A 26,444-nucleotide genomic window follows, 5' to 3' on the forward strand; every position below is an offset into this window, starting at 1 on the left:
CAGTGTACAATAGTCTACTACATATTCATCTACATATCTTGCATTTATAGGCCTACACACATTTTCTCAGATTCTTTTATCCATCTATATAGCCTATTTAATCATTCATCTACCCATTTATTCATTTATTTATGTATTACATTTCATATATGTACTCATTCACTTCTTTATTCAGCATTCACCTGTACGCATATCCCCATTCAATAATTCACATGTCCGCCTCTTACATACCCAGTCCTCTGTTCAGTTATTTTCCGTCCTATATATTCACTTTTATTTGTTTATTTATTTAGCAATAAATTAGATAAATCTATAACAGGCTACTTTAATGTTCATAATCATAAGCATCATTATCACAAACATCAAAACATTCTCACCCTTGGAAGATTTTAGTGCAGATTTACAAGTAACGTATCTCCCCATGAGATTAGGACTCAAGGCCGCAACTTAAGATAACACAGGATAAATAGCCTTACAAGACGAAGACACACACCTATTTTCGATGAGGACTGTAATATTTCTATTTCCTTACTGGAAAACAAACTCGAATCTGTTAGATATGTAAGCCTACTTTGTGTGTGTGTGTGTGTGTATGTGTGTGTGTGTCTATATTTAGAGATGAACAAAACTAACTACCGCTCTTGCTCGCTGTGTTCGTTGCATTTGTCTCTCGATCCTCGTCTCGTCATTTTCGTGCGCTTAGAGTCTCGCTCATCATTCTCGAAATAACATTTGGTCGGCGTGAAAAGATTTCGTACCTTTGAATAACATATAATCATTGAAATAAAGAACATTATAAATGTTTAAATGAGACAAAAAGACAAAACAGAACAGTATCTTAGTTATAAAAATGTTCTGGTTATATTATATGATATTACTTATGGTTATATAAACAGAAAAAAAATCTCAAATAAATTTTCATATAAAACATAATGTTAATATCTTTTTACTTGAGATTACACACTTGATCTCAAACATATGAAAAGAAAATTCCTAATAAGGGCCTAATAATTAAATAAAGATTGGGGAACGGATTATTATACACTGAAAGGTAGAGATGATGTTTCAAATAGGCTACTTGATTGTTTATACATATATAACAGTTGCCAAAGGAGATAAAAGTTCAGTCAGGTATAAACAACTGTGGCGATTCAAGGCTACTTGACGTTCGGGACTTCGGGAGTGATCATTCTCGGCGTCTCGAAAAACTCACAGGCAGTCTTTACCTCAAGGACGCGACGTATAGAACATTGTCGTGCGGGTTTTCAGCTTTGCGGGCGCTGTTAGTCTTGCTTTCTCGATCGTTGTTCATCTCTAGTGTGTATGGATTTACTTTTCCACTGTACTGTATGTAACGAGGTTACGTTTAATCATATCGAGGTTTGCCCCTTGCCAAATTTGTAGGATTTTCGAATGATACTATACGAACAAACTGTGGGAGTGCCGTGACGTGGGGTAAGAACGAAGTCGTGTTTTCACCTAACACACTTACAAGGAACGCACACGCATGTCTTTGACTTGACTCGGCTTTATGAATGCTGGACCGGCACATTTAAGAAGGATTTGGCCATTGTGCGGCTCATAGATTCGACGATTGCCCAAGTGCAAAAGGTGGCCTGGGTGCCATTCGTCAATCCGACGCTGACAGGTGGGTCATCCTACCTCAGTTCCTGATAGAGCAAGGTCCCATCCGCATATGAACGAGTAGCCTTATATGCCCCAGGGGTCTAGAGCCCCTAACCCTTCTTATATCAACATCAGAGACCCGCACTACCCTCAAGACTTCACCCAGCCAATTTTTACTATTGCAGATGATAATATTTCATATAGTAGGGTAAAGTTGCCTATTTCCGTGATACCCCTAATCCCGTAATACTTTTTTTAAAATTGAATGTCAGTCAAAGCTTTGCTGTTCGACCATAGCGCCAGACATCTTTCTCGAAAGATTATACCTTTCGTCTACTTTTGAGACATCGGTGAACTTCCTAGCAAGATACCCAACTCCGTGACATTCAGTGAAAAAACAGTATCAAGGAATTGGGCAACTTTACTCTATTCTTCTCTCTTTCTTTTTTCTTTCTTTCTTCCTTTCTTTAATATGCATAGCGAAGAATTTTATATTTTTTTCTTTCCCAACCTAGCCTAAAGGGATTACAGAAATGCATTTGAAGAGTTCGCGGGAAAAACGATGAATGTCACATTTCTGTTAAGGATTAGATAATGATCTAAGTGAGTCTATAACTGCAAGATGTAGTGCTGTTTCTATAGAAAATAAAGGAAAGTATTACTGTATTCGTGGTGATAATTCTCCTTTTTGCCATTTTTCATAAGAACAACATTAAATTTCGTAGCGATCCATTGAATTAGATGACATCAACCTTAACAAATCTGTGACATTCATAGTTTTTCCCGCGAACTCTTCATTTATTTTCTCCTATTAACAACTTTAGGAATTTATGGTAAATCACATCTCATTATTGTAATATTTAAAGACCTGTTGCTTTTTTTTGTAGTTTTATGTAATACTTCCGCTTAATGAAACATATTGGACATTAACGGTAAATAAAATGCGATGGCTCATTTGAAAACATTATTCTGAGCATAGTCATACGGTCTTTGTGCTCTATGCAGCTAATATGCTTGGTAGAAACAACCCCGCTATAAAAATGTAACAACAACACATTAATGATGCAAATGACCTTATTTTCTACAATTTTTTTTACTATTATAAATTCCAATCCCACAGAATAACTTAATGGTTATTATTTTCTCCTTGGATTGTAGCCAGATGAACTATGGAACATCATATAAGTTTAAATGCACTTAGAGACATATGACAGTTTTCAACGTAACTTAGTATAAAATAATAATTGCATATGTAATTATGTCTTCCTGAAATACGAGAGTTTTTCGAAGTATTTTACATTATACATTATATTGTAAAATTGTAAATAACAGCGCACTTTTTTCTGGAACTTGTTCTTCTATAATTTTCAGGTAACCGGTTAGATTTGTTATAGCAATATCCTACCTTTCTTTGCTGTAAGGTGGAACCTTACGACCTCATTTTCGACGTGGTCACAACGCTTTTAACAATACATGTTACATTATACTCATTCCAAGCAAAAGCGGCACTAATCCTCTCATAAGTAAGCCTATTATGCATTTCTGATTGAGATGTCTATTATTTTCCTTTATTATATGGAGATGTCAAGATTTTATGGAAATACGTACATTATTTCAGTATCGCTTAAACGGCAGACGTTGTTTTCAATAGTCCATCTATCTGTATGTCTGTCTGTAAACTACGATTTACTGTATTTCTAAATTTATTCAGGGATAATGCACTCAGTTAATAATCACAAATTATTCTTCACGAAAAGCACATGTTGAAACATCAAGAAATAAAAATATAACGATGACATACTTAGGCGACCGATGTGAAAGATATAGGCCTACAGTAGTTATGAGAACTAAAAAATTGGATAGGTTGACTTTCGGGATGGGTCACAGTAGTTTTCAAAAAATAAAATAAAAAAAAATGTTATTAAGGTAGGCTACTTAATTTACAATGATAACATTTCTCAGAACTACGATTTTACAAGTAATAATGAAAACATCATGTCTGTTTCTGTATAATAATATAATCTCTATGGACACTCATCTGACTCTTCTTGGGGCTTGCTGTCATAGTAGCGCTAAAAACAGCTTCGATTTCGAAAACACGCCTACGTCCACAAATGCGTGGCATTTTAACATAGGCTACTCACTTCCTTTAATCGTGTTACATCTTAACTTTCATTTCATTCGTTAATACAGACTGATCCATTTGGGTATGAATAAAATAAAAACACTGTAAAACATTTAGGGCCGTATTCATAGATATTCTTAGCGCGGGCTTCCGGTGGATGATCAGCGAACTAACGTTTTTCGTATTCATAAACCAGTGTTAGCGATACGATATGATATGAATCCCGTACAAGTAACCAGTCGATAGCCAGGGCTAGTGTAGCACGCTCGTAGCGCGGGCTAGCGAAATGTCCATGCATAGCACCCTTACTACTGAACTTTATTTGTTTAAACTTCGTGCATACAACACTGAATGATGGGAGATTTCTCAGATCTCAACATGACCCCCATTGCGCACCCTGCACAACTCATAACGGTGATGCAATTCAGCCCATGTCCGTTGTAACATAACAGGGGTTATTTGTTGAATAGCTGGAATAATTTTTACTCTCAGATCATCAATGTTTCTGGGTTTCTGTGAATAGACAATGTCTCTAACAAAACCCTACACGAAGAAGTCAGGAGGAGTTAGATCTGGGGAGTTTGGGGGCCAAGCCAAAAGAGAGCTGCTTCTCGTACTGGGATTCGCTTGCGACTTCCTGCATGTTTTTTTTTTAACACAGAACCTGTTTCTACAAATGTTCGATACCACAACATTATGGAATCGTATTTAGATATATTACGCACACCATACTCACGTCGAAATTCCCTTTGAACTCTTTTAACACTCTGAAATTTAGCATACCAAAGAATACATTGTGCCCGCTGTTGATTTGTAGTAGCCATTTTAATCATCTACGATTTTCATTTGTCCTTTCAGATTATACATCGTTGATTGTCATATATGGAAACTTCCATCTTTTAATCATAATATAACAAACAAGAAATTTTTTTCTACTATCATAATAGGTTTATAATACTTACTTACAAATGGCTTTTAAGGAACCCGCAGATTCATTACCGCCCTCACATAAGTCCGCCATCGCTTCCTATTCTGTGCAAGATTAATCCAGTCTCTATCATCATATCCCACCTCCTTCAAATCCATTTTAATATTATCCTCCCGTCTTTATAATAATAAGTTAAAATTATCCATACCCCAACGGATCAGACTCTAGTTTTCTGAACAAGGGCAGGTTCTTCACTGCAAGCCCAGCATTCTTCAATCTGTCCTATTTTCCGCTTTCCTCTTAGCCTCTCTAACATTATCGGCTTGTAATAATTCAGAGCTCTTCAAACTCCATACCCAGGGCGAAAACGACGTTGAACTGATGTTACACTTTCAAGTTCTGTAAAGCACTACTAATATTTAGCTCCTTGCTTTGCAGTAAACGGCAATTTGTTTATTCAGTCGTTGCTATGACATAATCCGATTTATTTCTTCGTAAAAAAGAACAATACAAAATTCCTGTGTTTTAACATCATTTTTCCATCACTTCTCATATAATTTTATAGAAATTTTATTTTATGTATTCCCAAACGGATCAGACTGTATTTTAAGTTCAACAATTAGCTAAGAAAAACAACGCATTTCCAAGCAGACATAGTCAGATGTCTCACCCTACTTATCTTAGTCTCAGACACAGTCTAGTACAGCGTTTCTCAAACTATGGTCCACGGACTACCTGTGGTCCTCGAGGTCTGTCCTTGTGGTCCTTAAAAAAAGACAGAAGAAAAAATAAAATTCAAACGATTTGCGTATCACACTATAGCTGAAAATCTCAAAGTTTGTAAATGACACATGGCAATTGCCTTTCACTTTTTCTCCCAGTACTGACATTTTATGAAATTTATTTACCCTACCCGTCTATTGACTTCCCACTCTACTCTCAGCAACAAAAGAAGAATTTAAAGCACTATGAACGTGGTGTTTCTCGCAATCTTTTCAGAGCACATCTCGCGCAATGCCTGAACCCAGGTAGGGACTACCCGAATTCATAACAGCACCAAAGTACCGAACCTTTCCATATACTTATGACTTTCTTAATAATTTGGCAGACACCCAGTCTGCACCCAGTCACGTACTGTACGTCGTACACCAATAATAGAACGTGCAAAATTGCATCTTTACTTGTTGAAAATCGGGCATGTTTCTGCAATAATTTTTTTAATTTTGTTTTTACATATGACGACATAAGAAATTTTCTTTATTAACATTAACGTAATTAGTTAATACTAATATAAAATTAATTTTAATTATTTCTACATTAAAATGTAAGTATACTGGTATTAAAATATGCTACTTAAGTGATAAATTTGCTTTCGAAGGGAACAAGAGTAAGGTGGTCCGCGGCACTGTTCTGACTTAAAAAAGTGGTCCCCACTTCAAAAAAGTTTGAGAAACGCTCGTCTAGTATATACAGTCACGAAGCTTGAGTTGTGAGGGCGCTAGAAACAATTGACTGTGCAGGTACTACTTCGCATTGTCTGTGATGAGGCGATAGTAGCGATCCTAGTGGTTAGCAACTAACTATGGCTGCATATTCCTTACGTATTGAGCTTCGTGACTGTATATACTAGACTGTGTCTCAGAGATGTCGAAAATGTGTATTGTCTTGTAAATGTCTAAATCGATATTTTGCAGTATTACGACATTTTACTTCCACTTAACACTGAGAGCTTGAAAGTGCTATGGAAACACTCATCATGGGATTAACGTTGTTTGTCCGTATAATGTACTTTTATTAATTCCTTTCCGATCTGATTTTATTGATATATTGAATAGTTTTATTTATTTATAAATTAACTACACTAACTCCTCCATTGCACGGTAATTTGGATTTGATTGGAAGAGTTAAAGCAAACTTACTAAAACTCCGAAGAAGTATGAAATTCTACACACTGAGAAAGGAGGAAAACAAAGATAAAGATAAGCACGATAAAAATGTGAGTAAGATAAATGAAGGATCAAACAGGATAATTAGCAGCCTACGTCTATCACTTACAAGACATCATCACTGGATGATATTAGAAATCTCTGTTCCATAACGCCATTTCCATTAGCAAGGCATTTTCTGAGAAATTCTAAATTGCTGTCGTATCGTATACACGCATCTCGTTTCAGATTTATTTAATTTCTAGTGTGTCGCAGTGTTTCCGAGATGGTATCTATTGCTTCATCTTGTGTAAGAAGTAAAAATTCTCTTACAGCACGATTTAGATGTAATGTACCTTGTCTTATACAGGAACATGACCGTTTTTATATCCTGAACACAAGAGAGTACCTTGTTCAAGAACTTGCTTTCCTTTATTTTGAAAAATTAAACTCATAATTGAAAATGTTCAGTGAGAAACTGTGTGAAACTGAATAGCTAACACATACACATACATTGTACACATTTAATACGTCAATAATTTTAGAACACCATACTTTAACCTTCATAATTCTACTTAACAGTTTCTCTAGATTTCATTTATAATTGACCAACTATTTTTTCTAAGAAAATGCTGAATAGATGGAACAGTTTCTATTTGTCAAAATTAAAAGTAAAAGGAACAGTTTCCTCTCATAATTTAAATTGGGGGAAAATGTATCCTCGGAGGAAATTGTAAATAAAGGAATATATAATTTTTAGCAGGTTATTTTACGACGCTGTATCAACATCTCAGATTATTTAGCGTCTGAATGAGATGAAGGTAATAATGCCGGTGAAATGAGTCTGGGGTCCAGCACCGAAAGTTACCCAGCATTTTCTCATATTGGGTTGAGGGAAAACCCGGAAAAACCTCAACTACGTAACTTTCCCCGACCGGGAATTGAACTCGGACCACCTGGTTTCGCGGCCAGACGCGCTAACCGTTATTCCACAGGTATGAACATTTATATTTTGTGTTCTTAATGCAAAGAGAAATTCCAAACACTTGAAATAGTTTTAATTGGCCAAAATTTCACACATAAATAAAAACTGCCTTGGGGTCATAATTTAAAACAGAGAGTAGGCCTACAATTTTTATTTGTCAAAATTTCAAATAGGGGGATTAGTTTATTAAATACAAATTAAAATTAGGTATGAAAATTTCAATTATTAAAAATTCAAATATACGAAAAAAATTCTATGATTAAATAAATAAATAAATAAGTAAATAAATAAATGAATAAATAAATAAATAAACAGATAAATAGATAGATAAATAAATAAATAAATAAATAAATAAATAAATAAATAAATAAATAAATAAATAAATAAATAAATAAATAAATAAATAAATAAATAAATAAATAAATAAATAAATAAATAAATAAATAAATAAATAAATAAATAAATAAATAAATAAATAAATAAATAAATAAAATGCGCGAAACAGCTTCCGTTGTTAAAAATTCCAAAAAAGGAGCCGATATAGTTGAGTCTAAATTTCGGATAGGTAGGCCTACAACAGTTTTCATTGACAGAAATTAAATTATGTTTTATTTAATGACGCTCGCAACTGCTGAGGTTATATCAGCGTGGCCGGTGTGCCGTAATTTTGTCTCGCAGAAGTTCTATTACATGATACTAAGTCTACTGACATGAGCCTGTCGCATTTAAACACACTTAAATGCCATCAACCTCGGTCGGGATCGAACCCGCAACCTTGGGCACAGAGGGCCAGCGCACTACTGATGTACCACCCAGCCCGACTCCATTGATAAAACATTCATGTAAAAGAACATCTCTTTTTGGGTAACCCAAAATGAATGTTACAATTTCTTTACCTCAAAATATGAATTAGGCGAATAGTTCACTTGAGTCAATATTAAAAATAGAGGGATTATTTACAAATTGAGGAGCTCATTTTCAAAACGTCTCTTGTCCACCTGATACGAAAATGAGCTTTATGTGTCTCTGTATTCCTCAAATTTAACTCTACACACAACTTCCATGATTGAGCTTCAGAACGCCCTCTGGTGGTGTGGTAGAGAAGGCCTGATAGCCTTAACTACGCCAGATTAAATAAATAAATAAATATATAAATAAATAAATAAGTAAATGAGTAAATAAATAAATAAATAAATGAATAAATAAATAAGTAAGTAAGTAAGTAAGTAAATAAATAAATAAATAAATAAATAAATAAATAAATAAATAAATAAATAAATAAATAAATAAATAAATAAATAAATAAATAAATAAATAAATAAATAAATAAATAAATAAGTAGGGGAGAGTCGAGTAGTATCAGACATCGGGTAATATCGGACAGTGCGTTTCTTTCATCTATCACCATATGGTAGTACCTGAATGACATGGTTACGTTTCTCTATGCGACATCACAGAAACGTAACCATGTCAATCAGGTAGGCCTACTATCATCGTGTGGTAGATGAAAGAAACTCACTGTCCGATATTACCCGATGTCCGTTACTACCCGACTCTCCCCTAAGTAAGTAAGTAAGTAAATAAATAAGTAAGTAAATAAATAAATAAATAAATAAATAAATAAATAAATAAATAAATAAATAAATAAATAAGTAAGTAAATAAATAAATAAATAAATAAATAAATAAATAAATAATCCACTAAAACGTTACGTTAAAAGTGACTATTGAAATAAACTGACTCCTCTCCACAGCAAAATTTCTGCAAAATATATTAGTTCAAGCTTTGCAATCAAAGACTCTAATGCTCATATTTGATTCTAAATGCACCCAATCTCTTTGATTTCACAATGTCTCTTGCCTAGCTGGTAAGGTATTTTAAACCTAAAAACTGTTTTCGTGATTTCCCACAAAGTTATGGAAATGGACAAGAGTTGTTTTGAAAATAAGCTCCTCAATTATCGAAATTCCATCTAGATGAAGCAGTTCTCTTGAATCAAAATCCTAAATAGAAAAAATTTGGTTTATCAATTTTGTTAATAATGCAGATGATTTCCGTTTAAGGGGTTAGGTACAGCTTATAGCAGTATAAATTTGGAAATGTTTAACTTTTTTTTCCTCCATTACTGTATCTTGTACAATAATGAAAATTGATATGTGTGAAACACTGTCCTTCTGCTATGTGAAAAAAATATTTTTACGATTAAAAAAATTATATATATATATTTTTTTTACAGATTCAAAATGGTGGCAGTTCACTGTGATGAAGTTTTTCCCTCACAATTCAGGAACTTGTTAACATTTTGATATTCTCTCTTTTTCATTTTATTACTGAATCTCATGTTTACAATATCATGCTCTTTCAACTACATTCCTTAATAAAAAATATTATTTCTTTTTTAATTTTGTGTTAGAAGAAAGTACTGATACTTGACCATATTTAAAAGAATTTATTTTTTATTAGAGAATCTATCAAAGGTAGAGAAGTGATATTGCATCATATTGTAGCGCATAACATGCATAAAATCACACAAAAATTTTCATCACAGAATGTTGGATAGTTTTTGAGTTATGTGGGAAATGCTTCATCACTACACAGTAAAATGAATTTTGAAAAAAAAAAAAATGTAAACAATTTTTTTTTTAAATCTTAAAAATATTTTTTTCTTATAGCAGAAGGACACTGTTTTACACATACCAATTTCCATTATTATGCAAGATACGTAATGGAGGAAAAAAATTTGAATATTTCCAAAATTTTACTGCTGTAAACTGTACCTAACCCCTTAAGAACATTTCAAATAAATGGAACAATTTGAATTTTTGGGCGTTTGAGTTAGATGAAGCCGTTTCTTGGTATCACGTTTTCAAATAATCAGAACAGTTTTCCTTCGTTAAAATTTGAAATAGAGGGATCGGCTTCCTCTGATAAAAATTTCAAGTACGCATTGCATGTAACAAAGGAAGGTTACACTTATTTCTTCACCTAAGTTAATAGTAATTAGACTGCACGGCATACTACAAGATGATAGCGTTATTCATGGTCAACCCGCCTCTCTCAAAGCATCTGTTTAGTATAACAAGACCAAGAGCTACAGTACAACCAAGCTACACACAAGTACAGTAAGTGCATATAATTGCACGTATTCCAAGGAGGTGCTTGAAAACTGTCACTGTACAGTGATCATAAGCCATTTCGGTGGCAAAGTCTTTTACTTTCGGTATCATTAAGACTTGCTGGTACAGAACAAACAGGTTTCCTGACAACATCAGAAATAAATCGGCATTGGAGCGACGATAATATGAAAGTAATATATTTCTAAATGATCTCCAGACACGAAATCTTCACGCTAAGGTAACCGTAGCACTGTAACAATGACATAGAATTTGTATTTAATTACTGAAGAAGAGGCTTCATGACGTCGGTCTCATTAATTCATCAACGTACATCCTTTTGAGTGAGTACATATTAGTAGCTTTTTAGCAGATAGGAATTAGCTGCACAGAAGCGAAAAACATTGCACTACAAAGCATAACGCTTGAGTTTCCGGTGAAAATAATATATTCTTTACAATAATAAATGTGTAGGGGCTTACCTCATCATAATCATCATGAATGATACACAGTGATGATAGAAAAGTACAAAGTCATTTGCAAGTACGAAAATTTTGAATAACAAGAACAGTAATAAAGAAAAGGAAATTGAGACCATAATTAAATGTACAGTGTTTACCAGCTACAGTCCGGATCAGCTTACGTAATACCCTAAGGTATAACCAAACTATATTTACCCTGTTACTACATATGCTAGTGGATTATAGTGATTTTCTAGAAGTCAGGTTGAATTTTCTTTTACCAACTTGTTTCGAATTTCGAGTACTGACAAATACAACAACTGGCAGTTATTTTTTAACTGTTATGTTGGTAGCAATAATTTTGGTTTGAAGTAGAAGGTATCTGAAGAAATGGAAGTAATATGTGCGTCCGTTTCGTCTGCAATATTCGCCGGGCTGATCACGTAACACAATCCCTCGAAATGTTGTCCTGGCTCCGTCTAGAAGATAGTAGGAAAATCCACTGTCTTTCCCTTCTCTTTCACATATTTCATTTCTCCACTCCTGTCTATCTTACGTCTCGTTTTCAAAATTTATCCACCCATCATAACCTAGACACACGATCACAACACTCCTCAATATTATCCATTCCCTCCCATCGAACATCCTCATATTCATCTTCTTTCACTGTGGCTGTTCCTCGGCTGTGGAATTCCCTACCGAGTAATGTCAGGGAATGTCAGACATCAAACCAATTTAAGAATAGACTAACGAAATATTTTTCTAACAATTCTTGTTAACAATAATAGCTGTTTCAGGTTTCTCAATGTTCAATGGTTATATATTTATCACAGAATAAATATTTAAATTATCATTATTATCATTATTATTATTATTATTATTATTATTATTATTATTATTATTATTATTATTATTATTATTATTACCATTTCTTACCAATGTTTATTATTGTCACACTAACATTACTTATCAAACTTTCATTATTTACTTTTATGTTGTTTTATGGTCTAGATATTAATGTAATAACTATGTAACCAATTGTATTCAATTAGAATTAAAGTCTGGCTGGGCGGAAGAGAAGGCCTACTGGCCTTAGCTCTGCCAGATTAAATAAATATTATTATTATTATTATTATTATTATTATTATTATTAACTGATCTTGTGAAATTTGAACGTAATTAATACTGAATTAGTAATACCGGTATTAACTTAATATTAATATCAATACATAATTCAGTTATGTTGCGTTGCGATTCTAATTCAACACTATATTCAGGTAAATGTAATTACATAAGATATAACTTACAGACGTAGGCCTTCTTGATATAAAATATGCACTGGCTAATGGTCAGAAATATATTTCTCAGTGTTGAGAAATTCTACCGATACGACACTAGATAACTGCTGATTTGGAACGAAATGGCCAAATTAGCAATTAAAGCATTGTCACTATTGTCACTTTTATCAGCAATTCTGCCGCGAAACCAGGTAGCACGGGTTCGATTCCAGGTTGGGGCAAGTTACTGGTTGAGGGTTTTCCGGGGTTTTCCCTCAACCCAATATGAGCAAATGCTGGGTAACTATCGGTGCTGGACCCCGCACTCATTTCACCGGCATTATCACCTTAATCTCATTCAGACGCTAAATAACCTAAGAAGTTGATAAAGCGTCGTAAAATAACCTACTAAAATTTAAAAAAATAAAATCAGCAATTCTCTCTTTCCTTTCCCTTTATCTCATCCATCTCCTCCTCTTTATCACCATCATATCATTATCAACATAAAGAACATCATAAAATAGAGAGCTAGTCAGCCTTCCAATGCGAATCATTTCATGAACAATTTTGCCAGTTAATCTCACATCATAATAAATTATTGTCCTTTGAAAATGAAGAGGATATAAGTACGTAAAGAGTAAGAACTAATATAATATTACATTCCCTGTTATAATGAATTAGAGTTTCACCTTTAAAATATATTGCAAATCATTTGGTTTTTATAAAATTTTGGACCAAAAAAAAAAAAAAAGAAATGAAGAGATTTTAAAGTAATACAAATGTACTTATCCCGAATCTCCTTAGTAAATTTATATAAAAATTGAAAAATCACATCGAAAGGAAACGCTAGACCTGACTGCCGAAACAAATTTTGAAGTAGACTCACAAGGAAAGGGTTTCGGCTCGAACAGGAATTTCGTATCCAAAATTTGTATACAGGCCCATCCTTACATCTCTGTAAAGCTCCCAAAAGCATTCGTTTGTGTAATGTGTGGTTTGTCTGTTAGAGCACTGTACAAGTTGAGGGGTGGGGAGAGCACTGCACAAGTTAAGAGGATGGGACACCTTAGACGTAAGCCTAGCCTAGCCTAGAAGCTAGTGCGAGTGGTAAAATGTCTAAAGCCCATTTAAGAATATTTTTCTCCGACGTCCTGTCTGAAAATATTGCAGCTAATCAAAAATGTACACTGTTGTGGGATTCATTGAATGCGCACAAGGACACAACATTAATAAATGAATCATTCCAAGGCTAGGATATAGAATGTATGATCATTCCACCTAAAAAAAACTAAATATATCCAGACTCTGAATATCTATTTCCTTATACAATACAAAATATATGCTCGGAGGATAACAGATTACATAAGGACTCTTGCTGGAAATCCAGAACTTAACTTGGGAAATCGAGTGTTTATAATGAAAATGCACTCTGTTATTCATAACCAGTTGTCTGCTCCAGTATACCGCCCTATGCTTCAGTATTCCTGGCAGTCAGCTGGTTACGTGAATCGTGGACAAGTCTCGGACTTCAAAAATATAATTCAGGTAGCATTTGATTTTTCAGCAATGGAGTGTGGTTCATAAGATTGTTCAGGTGTTGCTTCTGCGTGTTGTGCTTATTGCTCTGCTCCATGCTGGTTCATGCATTTTATAGAAAATCCTCATGTAAATTTTTAAGGAAGTGTATTGACCAATACCAACCAAACAGAGAGTTACACAAATGAATGCTTTTACGGTCTTCATCATCATTGTAAGGCAAGTCTCTGTACAAATTTTTAACCAAAAATTCCTGTTCGAGCCGAAACCCTTCCCTTGTCAGAGAGGGGTGGTCTTCGGAATGTTGTTTCAAAGACGGCATGTTTTGAAATCATAACAATCAAATATATGATGCAAATCTGGCTTTCAGGTAGTAGCGCCCTGTGAAGCAGGTTTGATAAATTTAAAGAGAAAAATTGTTCCGGGGCCGTGTATAGTTCCTGGGTAGCTCAGTCGGTAGAGCATTCATGCGCTAAGCGAAAGGTCCCCGGATCGATACCCGGCCCCGGAACAATTTTTCCCTTGAAATTATTCAATCAAATATATGAATTGGATGACGATATGATGAGAATAACGATCAGACAATTGCTGTGTACCGCAGTAGTTAAGGAACGTTCCTGGCATTGGAGTTATTTCCTTGAGTTCAAATCCCGTCTAGACACATGGATGTCAGTTTATTGTCATTGTCTATGTTATGCACGACGTTGTCTCTTGTAGAGTTTCGGCATCGCGCTAATCCCATACATTGAGGGCCGCATCATAATATATTCGCCTTGTATCATATCAAAAATGAAAAACAAACTGGCTAACTATAACTTCTACAGGGGTTTGGAAATCCTAGGTAGACGGATAATAAACATTTCTGTATCCCTTGCAAGATGTATGGCTACATTTTTCCAACCGAATAATTTTAAAAGCCCTGACGTAAGATTACAACCAAAGGCTTCTTTCACATGATGAATTTAAAATTTTTTCCACGACTACTCGGATGCATGTTAGAGATACATACTGCTAGAAGGCCAAGAAACTTAATTAAAAATCCCTCCGAGATAACAACAAATATCCCTCCACCTCCACCGCCTTCATAGAGAACCTAGTGTTCCATCAAAAAATTCTAACTACCCATTAATTATTCACATCATGGCCATACCTGTGCCTTTTATCTTAATAAATAATAACGCAACACAGAGAGGGATGGATGGATGGATAACTCTTGCATTTGCAATAAGGTCCATTATTCAACAATGTGATTGCGTACGTCAGATTACTAAATAAATCATCCGGAGTGTGCAGGTGGGGCTCTCAATGTAACAGCGATTCAAGGGACAATATTTTTAACATGTGTTATAAGAGAACGTTAACGAGTTTATTAAAACTAAGACTATATCTTCTGTAGCTCTGAAATGTTGGAAGTTACAATCTTAGGGCCGTAATCATAGACATTTTCAGCGCGGGCTTTCGGTGGATTATCAGCGTTTTTCGTATTCATAAACCAGTGTTAGCGATAGGATACGATTTGAATTCTGTACTAGTAACCAGTGGATAGCCGGGGCTAGCTTAGTACGCTCGTAGCGCGTGCTACGTCAGTCAGTGTCCAGTCAGTCAGCTGGAGGTCACAGTCTAATAAAAAATAACCGCGGTTTGATTTCGGCCAGATGCTGTGGGGGTTACGATTCCTCTGTTGCAGGTTTGCTTTGTTTCTTTCTTTTGGTTATTATTTTGTACGTTGAGAAAATTTGTTCCACAGTCAATTTTTACTATAAATAGGCTATCAGAAGAGATGCTAAGGTTCAACTTCAAAATAGGTCTAATACTTTGGAAAAATACCGCATTTACTCATATAATAAACGCCATCGCATAATGTACGCACTCAAATTTTTGACAGTGATATGTAGTGGGGAAAAACATCCATGCATAATGCAGATATACATTACATTTTCAAAATTGCTATCTGTGGTAATATATTATTGTAATGTTGGATGGACTTCTCACGTTTAAATTTTTAAAACAAGAGTTAATTTATTACTACTGATTCTTTTTAAAATGCAACAAAAAATGGTTTGTGATTGGTTCCTTTTAATAGTTTAAAAACTTTCAATGTGCTATGAGCAGCATCATTGTTGCTTCCTTCAGTTGTCTTCTGTGGTTTGGGTTGTTTCATAATGAACTCCAATAACTGTTAATATACAAGTTACTCGACAAAGTTCAAGCTAAATTTTTTCTCGCTTATAATACGCACCCCGCATTTTAATAAAAGAAAATTATGGAAAAAAGTACATTCATTACTCGAGTAAACAAGGTAAGCAAAATAATGAATTAATAACACACTTTGGTTATTATCATAATCATAATCATAAGCACCACCATCATAACTACTATGGTATGAGTAGTTCCGCACATTTCGTACATATTAAAATTGTCAATAGATCTGGATCTTATATTGGAGCGTTACTTTCTGTCACTTGGAATTTGTTAATAATGTCTTTGTTACGTTAATGGTTTTAAAGAAATCTATTAGGCCTATCTACAATTTCAGTTCCTATATTTGCTGCTTTCTTTTGTCATTTTCAGTCAAGACTTTAGACTTGCTTTTGAAAATCGATAACGCTATAATTTTTTAATTTTTATTTCTAGAGATGTCTTAATTGTGATGCGTGCGTTTATATTTGGTTCGTTTTCTCTCCTCTATGCCTATAATTTGTTTGCCGCACTTTAAAATTAATTTCTACGGCTGGGTTTCTGACTCAACGTCCAGCACGGTAACTAAGAGAACTAGGTAAGTAACATACCGCAACTACACAGGAAAGCTTGGACAGATAGTGAACATTGAAGTATCTACCACGAACAATATAGACTAATAATATTATTCTGAATGAATAAATTATTAAATAATCAACAATAAATAGGCTAAGTAATAGGGTCATTGACTAAGGCGTTTCGCTAAAAGCTGAAAGGTCGCGGGATCGATTCCCGACGGAGTCATACATTTTTCCCATCGATCTAATCCTTACGACGATGGAGTTCAATCAATATTTAACAGAAATGAGAACCAGGTATAATTGCTTGTGGACAAGTAGAACCGACATGCCTCCTACTATTCATTGTCGATTATTTCTCGTAAAGTAATAGCCTTGACATTCCACTACCTTAAATGCCTTTCGGAGCACTAATAAGAGTTGCTTTTCTTTTTAAGAAGTGATAAAAATAAATATAAGGAGTGGGTATGTGTTTATCTTGAATTCATCCTACACTGTAAATCTATATTCTTTTGAAATTTGAACGAGAGCCATGTGTAATGCTGATCACTACATTTAAATAGGTCTACCTATTCTTAGTTCACAATCCTCATAAACGCGAAGACAGAACGTCCAAAGGGCTGTCTTCAGTGATAATGAATTAAAATGAATTTATACTAAAAAGTAACTGAATAAATAATATAACTACATAAATCAAATAAGAGTATAACATATATCAATAAAACTAAACCTAAATAAAATAATTTATCAACAATATGGATGAAAATCAACAAGTACTTCTGACACTGACTGTAGTTGCCTTCATTTTGTTTCCTTCCCCTTTTTTGTGGAACTATAGGTCTGTTTTGCACAGAGCGTCGTTATGAACGGCTATACATCTCGGCCCTTGGTATTAATATGTATTTGGCAGCCCGAGCGATCTCACCCGCAGATGTGATTACCACGGGCGGTGTCCCGATGCTATCTGCAAGTCCAAGGTTCGAAGCTGGGTCTGGATTTACAATGTTGACGGTGAAAGCTGATTGAAATTCTTCCTGGTAGTTATTCCATTGATTTGCAACTACGCCCTTTTGCACTAGCAAGTTAGATAGGCTCGTCTGCTTGTATATTAATTACAAGTTTAACTATTTAATTAAAAAATCATAAGGAGTACAATTCGATTAATTTTCTTTTCTGCTTCTTATACCTATTCCATTATCAGTGTTGGATCAATATTATGAAAACGATAGTCAAATAATTTTTTATTCATTCGCGAAGTCGCTCTTATGAGCCCAGAGATGTTGAATATATATATATATATATATATATATATATATATATATATATATATATATAGTAGGTTATTTTATGACGCTTTATCAACAGCTTAGGTTATTTATCGTCTGAATGAGATGAAAGTGATAATGCCAGTGAAACGAGTCCGCGGTCCAACACCGAAAGTTACCCAGCATTTGCTCATATTGGATTGAGGGAAAACCCAGGAAAAAAACCTCAACCAGGTAACTTGTCCCGACCGGGAATCGAATCCGGGTCACCTGGTTTCGCGGGTAGACGCGCTAACCGTTACTCCACAGGTATGGACCGAGATGTTGAAGTACTAAAGTAAACATATAGGCTAATCTGAAAATGAATATGTCACTGTAGGAAATAATAATATGGCTAATAATAATAATAATAATAATAATAATAATAATAATAATAATAATAATAATAACAACAACAGTGACGCATTTCCACGCAATGAATCCTTCGGTTTCTTTTGTATTATTTATTTTATAGAAAATATTAAACAAACTCATTTACTGCGACTTCCTGTTCATCTTTTCAACATGGTACAAGACTAATTAAGACAGAGTACAAGTGCACAACTTCAAATACTTGGGGTGTACTATTAGTAGTAATATGAGTTGCTGCCAGGAAGTCAAAAGGAGGATAGCAATGGCAAAGGAAGCTTTTAATACAGATAGGGGCATCTTCTGCGGAATTCTGGAAAAATAACTAAGGAAGAGACTAGTGAAGTGCTTTGAGTGGAATATGGCATTGTATGAGGCACAAACTTGTACGCTACGACGAAATAAAGAGAAATGACTAGAAGCATTTGTAATGTTGATATGGAGAAGAATGGAGCGGTGAAATGGACAGACAGAATAAGAATTTAAGTTTTACTGGAAAGAGTGTGTGAAGAAAGAATGATGGTGAAATTGATCAGGAAGAGAAAAAACAATTGGCTGGGCCACTGGCTGAGGAAAAACTGCCAATCAAGGATGCATTGGAAGGAATGGTGAATGGGAGAAAAGTTCGGGCTAGAAGAAGATATCAAATGATAGACGACATTAGGATGATCATATGCAGAGACTAAGAAGAAGGCAGAAGGTAGGAAATATTGGAGAATGCTGGGTTTGCAATGAAAGTTCTGTCCTTGAGAGAAAACTATGAATGAAGCTTAAATGTAAGATGTACATATCCTCATTTCGAGAAAAAGAGTTAAATCTCCATTTTTTATTTTATTTATTTTTGTTGAAAATCAAAGATACGTCACCTGGAATTCATGTCAGAACACCTACCACTTGAGTAACAATGTAAAACGAATTATTATTATTATTATTATTATTATTATTATTATTATTATTATTATTGTTGTTATTCTTAATTTTTTCTCTAACAAGAGGAAGAAAGTGGCACGATTGGACAAAAATTGGAAATAAAGGAAAGCAAAATTGAATATCTTCATTAATTCTTTCATTCATAGTCTTCTGCCCAAGGGCACAGGTCTTTCACTGCAAACCCAGCAGCCTCCAGTTTTTCCTATTTTCCGCCTTCCTTTTTGTCTCCACATATGACCCGCATATCTTAATGTTGTCTATCTGATATCTTCTTCGTCTCGAATTTTTCTTCCGTTCACTATTACTTCCAGTGTAGGCTATCCTTCAGTAGACAGTTACAAAATATATTGCTCTTTCTTAATACAACATACAGGGACATCATTTTATTTTTACTTCAATTTTTATTGTACCTGAGTTTTTTTTAATTTACTTCACTCCCACCCCTTCTACTAATGAAGTTCAACCGTCCTCCACACAGATCCAAGACTGCATATACAGTCATAGTAGACTTACGGTCATAGTAAACAGTACGTTCCAAAAATATGTTCGCGTTTTCCAGTGGCGAAAGAACTTTCAATATTGAATCATTTTCGCACAGGTACTATCATCCATTTGCCTACGTCGTATCCCGGTTTCCCCCACAAGCATTTATTCGCCAGCTAGTGGCTGGGCTGACTTAGCTCCTTTCTCAGAACATTAATTTCTGTTAGAAATTGGACGTCTACGTAATATTATACAGCTGTTTAATATAACTTAAATAAAAGGACCTTGTTAAGTAATTAACTGTCACGTGATTTCCTCCCTTTCTACGACCCTACGACATAACATTTGCACGGACAGTAGATAGCATGTCTGAGTAATTTTATCTCTTCGGATCGGGCAGAAGTGAAGATTGAATTTACAGTACCTAAGGTACCCTTTTATAGAGTAGGTACGGAATTATTTCAACATGAGTTACTAGTACGAAGAACGAAACTAGTAATTGGGATTAGGTACAATAGTCTATAGTGCGATAATATGCACATTAGAACTGAAGCCTGTATCGAAATGAACGGCCACCATTTAAAAAAAAATGTGTTTAAATATCCATATTGATTATTTTTCAATTTAGCTTCATTCTCTATATTGTACGCTAATATACACTGTATAGGCCTAATGAATACGTCCACATGGACAGCTCAGTTCGTGAGTAAAAACACTCATTGTTAATACTTTGATTAAACAAAAACCTAATGAAAATGATCAAACTCAAAAGTGCAATATTTCCTAGTTTACGTAAATGGATGAACTACTTTTCTTCCCTCCTATACCCAGTAAAGTGATTTGTTTGTATATTACGCCAGTATCATCGAACTCCAGTCGTGGAAGGGGGTAGCAAACGGCGTGGATCCAAAGGTATCTTAGGCAAGTTAATATTAAAAATGTTATTAAAAATAAAATGATGTCCCTGTATAATATCCCATTGCATTTTCATTTCACTATTCCTTATTTAATTTCCTCCCACAAATTTTAGAGTTGAAACTCCAGAGAGACTAGTTAGCTTAAAATTCTTAAAAGACTAAGGATGGTAGGCGCTTGAACATTCAATCCTTCGAAAAGGACGTTGGTGATGACGATGATGTTCATTAATAATGGTGATAATGATGTATAGTAAATAACTAAATACAATTCAGTAGACGTTCTGCGACTATTTTTAAATATATGTAGTTAATCTTTATGTCGGTTCGGAATCATGAAAGCACATTCTGTCAGAGAAGATATTCCAGTAATTAGTGTGCAAACCGTTTCTTATTGCTGAGGAAGAAACTGGTCGCGAACTGCTTCTCGGGATCCTTACTGCAGTTCATTGCGATCTTCGTTTTGTGTGCTACAGGGTGGTTTGCGTTGTTCCTGGAAGCTGGAGCACATTGACACGGTAGGCTATCTGGAGTTGGCGACAAAGAAACAAACCGCGCGCGGCTCCAGTCAGAGCTACGAGGAAGCCGGACCACCCAGGCGTCCACGGAGTGCTCTACTTTTTAGGTGAGTCCGAAAATTAAGTAAAGCACATATTGTTATAACCCTAATTATAGTTATCATTATCATCATTATTGCCATTTTCGTATTTAGGTCTATAATCATCATCGACATCGTCTTCATCATTAACATAATTACCTTTATCGACTTCGCCCTCATCACAACAGATCTTATCTTCATAGTCGTCGTCATACTCTCCATCGTTTTCATTACCCTGATTGTCATCATCTTCTCCTTCTTCATCACATTCCTCGTCTTTATTTTCATTAAGAGAATCGTTATATCACCATCAATATCCTTATCATCATTTTCATTGCAGTTCTTGCCTTCATCACCGTCATTATATCCGTCACTATCATCACCATCATTATGATTATCATCGCCGGACTCATAACGCAATTCTTGTCTTCATCGCTATCACTATCACTATCGTTATCACTTCATCGTCATCGCCTTCATAATCGCAATTCTTGTCTTCATCGTCATCGTTACCATCTTCATCGTCATCGTCATCGCCTCCATAATCATAATTCTTGTCTTCATCGCCATCGTTATTATCTTCATCGTCATCGCCTTCATAATCGCAACTGTCTTCATCGTCATCGTTACCATCTTCATCGTCATGGTCATCGCCTCCATAATCGTAATTCTTGTCTTCATCGCCATCGTTATCATCTTAATCATCATCGCCCCCATAATCGCAATTTTTGTCTTCATTACCATCGTTATCATCTTCGTCATCGCCTCCATAATCGTAATTGTTGTCTTCATCGCCATCGTTATCATCTTCATCGTCTTCATAATCGCAATTATTGTCTTCATCGCCATCGTTATCATCTTCATCGTCTTCATAATCGCAATTCTTGTCTTCATCGTCATCGTTATCATCTTCATCGTCATCGCCTCCATAATCGCAATTCTTGTCTTCATCGCCATAGTTATCATAATCATAATCGTCTCCACAATCGCAATTCTTGTCTTCATCGCCATCGTTATCATCTTCATCGTCATCGCCTTCATAATCGCAATTCTTGTCTTCATCGCCATCATTATCGTCATCATGATCGTCATCGCACAATGTTATTTAAAACATTATGATAGCATAGTCACAGAGCGCGCAAAGTTATTTTAAATATTACGATCACATAGTCACATAGCGCACCAGATTATTTTAATCATTACGTTCACAAAGTCATATAGTGCACAAGGTTATTTTAAATAATTATTACGATTGTATAATCACATAGCGCACAAGGTTAATCCAAACATTATGATCACATAGTCACATAGTGCACAAGGTTATTTTAAACATCACGATCGTATAATTACATAGCGCGCAAGGTTAATCCAAACATTATGATCACATAGTCACATAGTGCACAAGGTTATTTTAAACGTCACGATCGTATAATCACATAGCGCGCAAGGTTAATCCAAACATTATGATCACATAGTCACATAGTGCACAAGGTTATTTTAAACATCACGATCGTATAATCACATAGCGCACAAGGTTAATCCAAACATTATGATCACATAGTCACATAGTGCACATGATTTTTTTAGTCATTACGGTTGCAAAGTCACATAACACACCAGATTATTTTACACATTGCGGTTGCAAAGTCTTTTATTTAACAGTCAGAACAGACTTATAACAAACCAATAACTAACGAATAAAGCTACGATTAAACGCGATAATCAAGTAGGATGGTGAAATAAGTTAGTTCGAAGTTCGCTGCGGTTCCAAATGTTCAAACCATCTTTTCTTCGGTTGTCTCATGATTCATTTTAATTTTGATCAATAATTAAGCATTCTTTTACATGCTGTTTTCGTTTATTCTTTGTACATAATCTAACCTATGTTTTATACAGTCTCTTTCTTATTTAAACCAAGTATTTTAAATTGCATTCATATATCTTCTTTTCTTACTGTTAACCGTCGTTTCTTGTAACCCCGAAAACAGATCTGAAAAATCTCTTAAAGGCTGCCGGTAATCTACATTGATAAATTTATCTTTTACAGATATCCCCAAGTTTCCTTTCCAAATACTGCACAGGGTACTGATATTGTTTCAGAAAATTTGAATTTAGTGTATTTTCTCACACATTTTAGCTATCTCTTTAGTCTACAGTACATACTACATAGTTTACTTCATTTAATTTTTCTGTTTTATCACTTACATCAACTTATATAAGTAAATGGAACATTAAATGGCCACATCATAACATTTTAACACGTCTCTGGTAGCAACTAAGTTGCATCTTTGTTTTGAGCGGATGTGAACCCTGGAGACCATTGTCACGTTTTTTAATACTGCATAATTCCTGTTAACTTCTTTTTGTTGAGCGAGTGAATCACGCAGCTGGTTACTATAGAAACAAGCCCAGGCTGTTTTACATGCGTAACATTGCCAAGGACTGACCAGGTTCCTTCGTGGGTTGAAATTCAGGCTTGACTACAAAGATACTCACCGAGCCACTGTGAAACGAAAGGTTGAGTTAAACTTCCACCCCCCCCCGCCTCCGCGCCCTATTATAAAACAGGGGTATGGGAGGTCGGCATGGCCGTTCGACCATTTTAAAATAGTAAATTGCTGAAAAGAGTGTACATATATTTACCTAGTTTAAGCTAATTTCTTATAATATAGCTAGGTTTACTGATATCATTTCTTAATGCTAACCTAGCTTCTTCTGGTTCGATTCACAGGTCAACAAATAAACATATTTTTTGTTAAAAGATAAAGAAAGGGTGATTCTTGTAGCATTTTTCGTGCTGATTTCAGACCTGTTTTCAAAATTTTTCTATCACCCAACGTTTTTGAGTAATTATATGAAATGTACTTCAGACTTTTGTAGTATTGATACCCTGTAACATTTTAAATAAAATCATATTTATTTACCCAAAATGTGTGTGAAATAGATTTTAGGCTATACTTCGCTTGAGAAACATCTCTTTTGAGTGTCCAGCAGTAGTGTGACAGAATATTTGGGCTCCACTTTTCCTAGTAGCGCCTTTCCATTTCAGAAAAATCCTGATGAAAACGGTTCCCATGTTCGTCACTCACTACCCGAAGGTTTTGAGGAAAGAAAAACTAGATGAGAATCCAAAAAGTTATTTTGCGAGATACATGATACTCCATCACGTTATAGTTCTGAATCAGTTCGCTGTAATCTTCTGATCTGTGGTTCAACAGTCTGTTGAGTGATCCTTAGGTTTCCGGCATATCATTGGAACTGGAAAAGGCATATGATGGCATTCTTTTAGCCATTCAGTTAGGCTAATCGTGTAAAACAGATTTAAGGGGCCCAGTTCCTGTCCTCGTCTATTTTGCAATCAAAAGAATGCTCGTAAGCTCTTTTAACTAGTGCAGTAAAATTCACCCGTGTGCTCTCAAAGTTAACTAACCACAAACGTAACATTGTTTGTGATTTGCACAGTACTTCGACGTGTGTTTCACTTTATAAGATACTTTTACCACACTAAACATTAGGATAAAGAAAACACGGGTTGTGAAACTTGTTTCACGGATGTAAGTTCCAACTCAACTGAGAATTAATACTAACACTCGCAGTCTTATGGGGAATAAAATTAATTTTTATGAATTCTGACTTTACAGGCAACAGTGATCTAAAGTTATAGGTCAATTGTTGGAGCAATAAAATGAAATATTTGAAATATTTTCTTTCCATTAGCATGTTAAGGACTGTATATAGCAATAAAATAAATCAATTTTTCTAAAATTATAAAAAATGGTGGGTGGCAGAAAAATTCTGACTTCATTTTTGGAATCAGCAGATGAATTACAGAACATAAGAGACAACAAAAATTGTACATTTGATAAAATCATTTTTGACAGTGTTAGTATTGGCGAGAAAATTGGAAATGTATCTCCTTTTATTTTTTTATATTTTATATATTTTGAAAATATCTCTCGTTTCATGTTGTAGTCGTACTGTTTTGATTTGAATGGCGAACTTCTGCCATGTTGGTCACAGAGCTAGAGATTCTCACTGCTTAAACGTGTCTAAATTTGTAAAATTATAATAATCACTTAATACTTATTTAACGTGCCTCATTAATTGGGCTACTGAGAGAGAATGAAGTGATAATAAGACAATGATCAGGTAATGAAATGAAAATGACAGGAAAAGTAAAAATACTCTCAGAAAACTTGACCTAAATCACAACTCTCTGTTTTCTATTGCCTAGGAATCTGCACGCAGTATGAGAGTCCTACAATTTTGATGTTCAGTGTAGTGGCGCCTTGTTGGTATCACTTGTGAGATTCAGACCTGTCTTCGGACAGTTGACTAAACAACAAGTGGTAGGTTTAAAAAATGGAAATGAACACTGTTGAAGAGTAAAAAGTTCTTCTACAAAAATTAAAAAGTGGGGAAATAAAATGAAACTCTAGCAAGTATAGGTGATGCGAAGCATTAATATAATATTCCTCAGGCAGTAACCTCTGTCGACATTGCGACAGGAAGGTTGAAACCCTTGCCATGTCCTGGGGGCCTGTCCACACGGTGAACTTCTACGAAATACGCGGATCATACAGTAAGATCTATAATAGCAACTGCCTTAAAGAACAAATGTTATTCAGCATATGAAGACGTACACGGCATATCCAGTGAGGGCAGTAATCGAAAAATCGACATAATTGCATTTAAACCTCCCTCTCTTGAAGGTTACATCATAGACCCTACTGTGAGATTCGAATCGCATGAACATCAGCCAGAAGAAGAAGAGGAAAAAAGGAATATATATGATCCTTCCATTGGTTTTTATAAGGACAAATACCATCTGCAACCCATGGTCATTACGGGACTAATGATAGGAGCCCGTGGGACCATATCCCGGTTCCTAGTCGACTTCTGTAAATCTTTTGGCCTGCATAAAGATATTTTAAGAGATCTAACAATTGCAACACTCAAAGGATTTATAGCTATTTTCAGGCATCATACTGTACATATGGACCATGACTTTAATTCGCATCTTCTTGACGTTACTTCGTTTATTATCATGTGTTTCAATCTAATTCAGATTGTTATTTTTCACTCTAACAACAATGCATCACTAAGTCTCAAGG

General features: G+C 34.8%; 1 long non-coding RNA gene across 2 annotated transcripts in view; it reads left to right on the top strand.

Moving 5' to 3' along the window:
• LOC138703985 (uncharacterized) overlaps positions 1-26,444 on the top strand; it is a 196,197-nt gene that overhangs the window by 124,353 nt on the left and 45,400 nt on the right. For both annotated transcript variants that reach the window (XR_011333284.1, XR_011333283.1), the window contains one exon: positions 21,209-21,357. This is a non-coding gene — a long non-coding RNA (uncharacterized lncRNA). The remainder of the gene's footprint in view (positions 1-21,208; positions 21,358-26,444) is intronic.

This window comes from Periplaneta americana, chromosome 1 (genome assembly GCF_040183065.1).
Source record: "Periplaneta americana isolate PAMFEO1 chromosome 1, P.americana_PAMFEO1_priV1, whole genome shotgun sequence".
In the NCBI taxonomy this organism is placed as follows: domain Eukaryota; kingdom Metazoa; phylum Arthropoda; class Insecta; order Blattodea; family Blattidae; genus Periplaneta; species Periplaneta americana.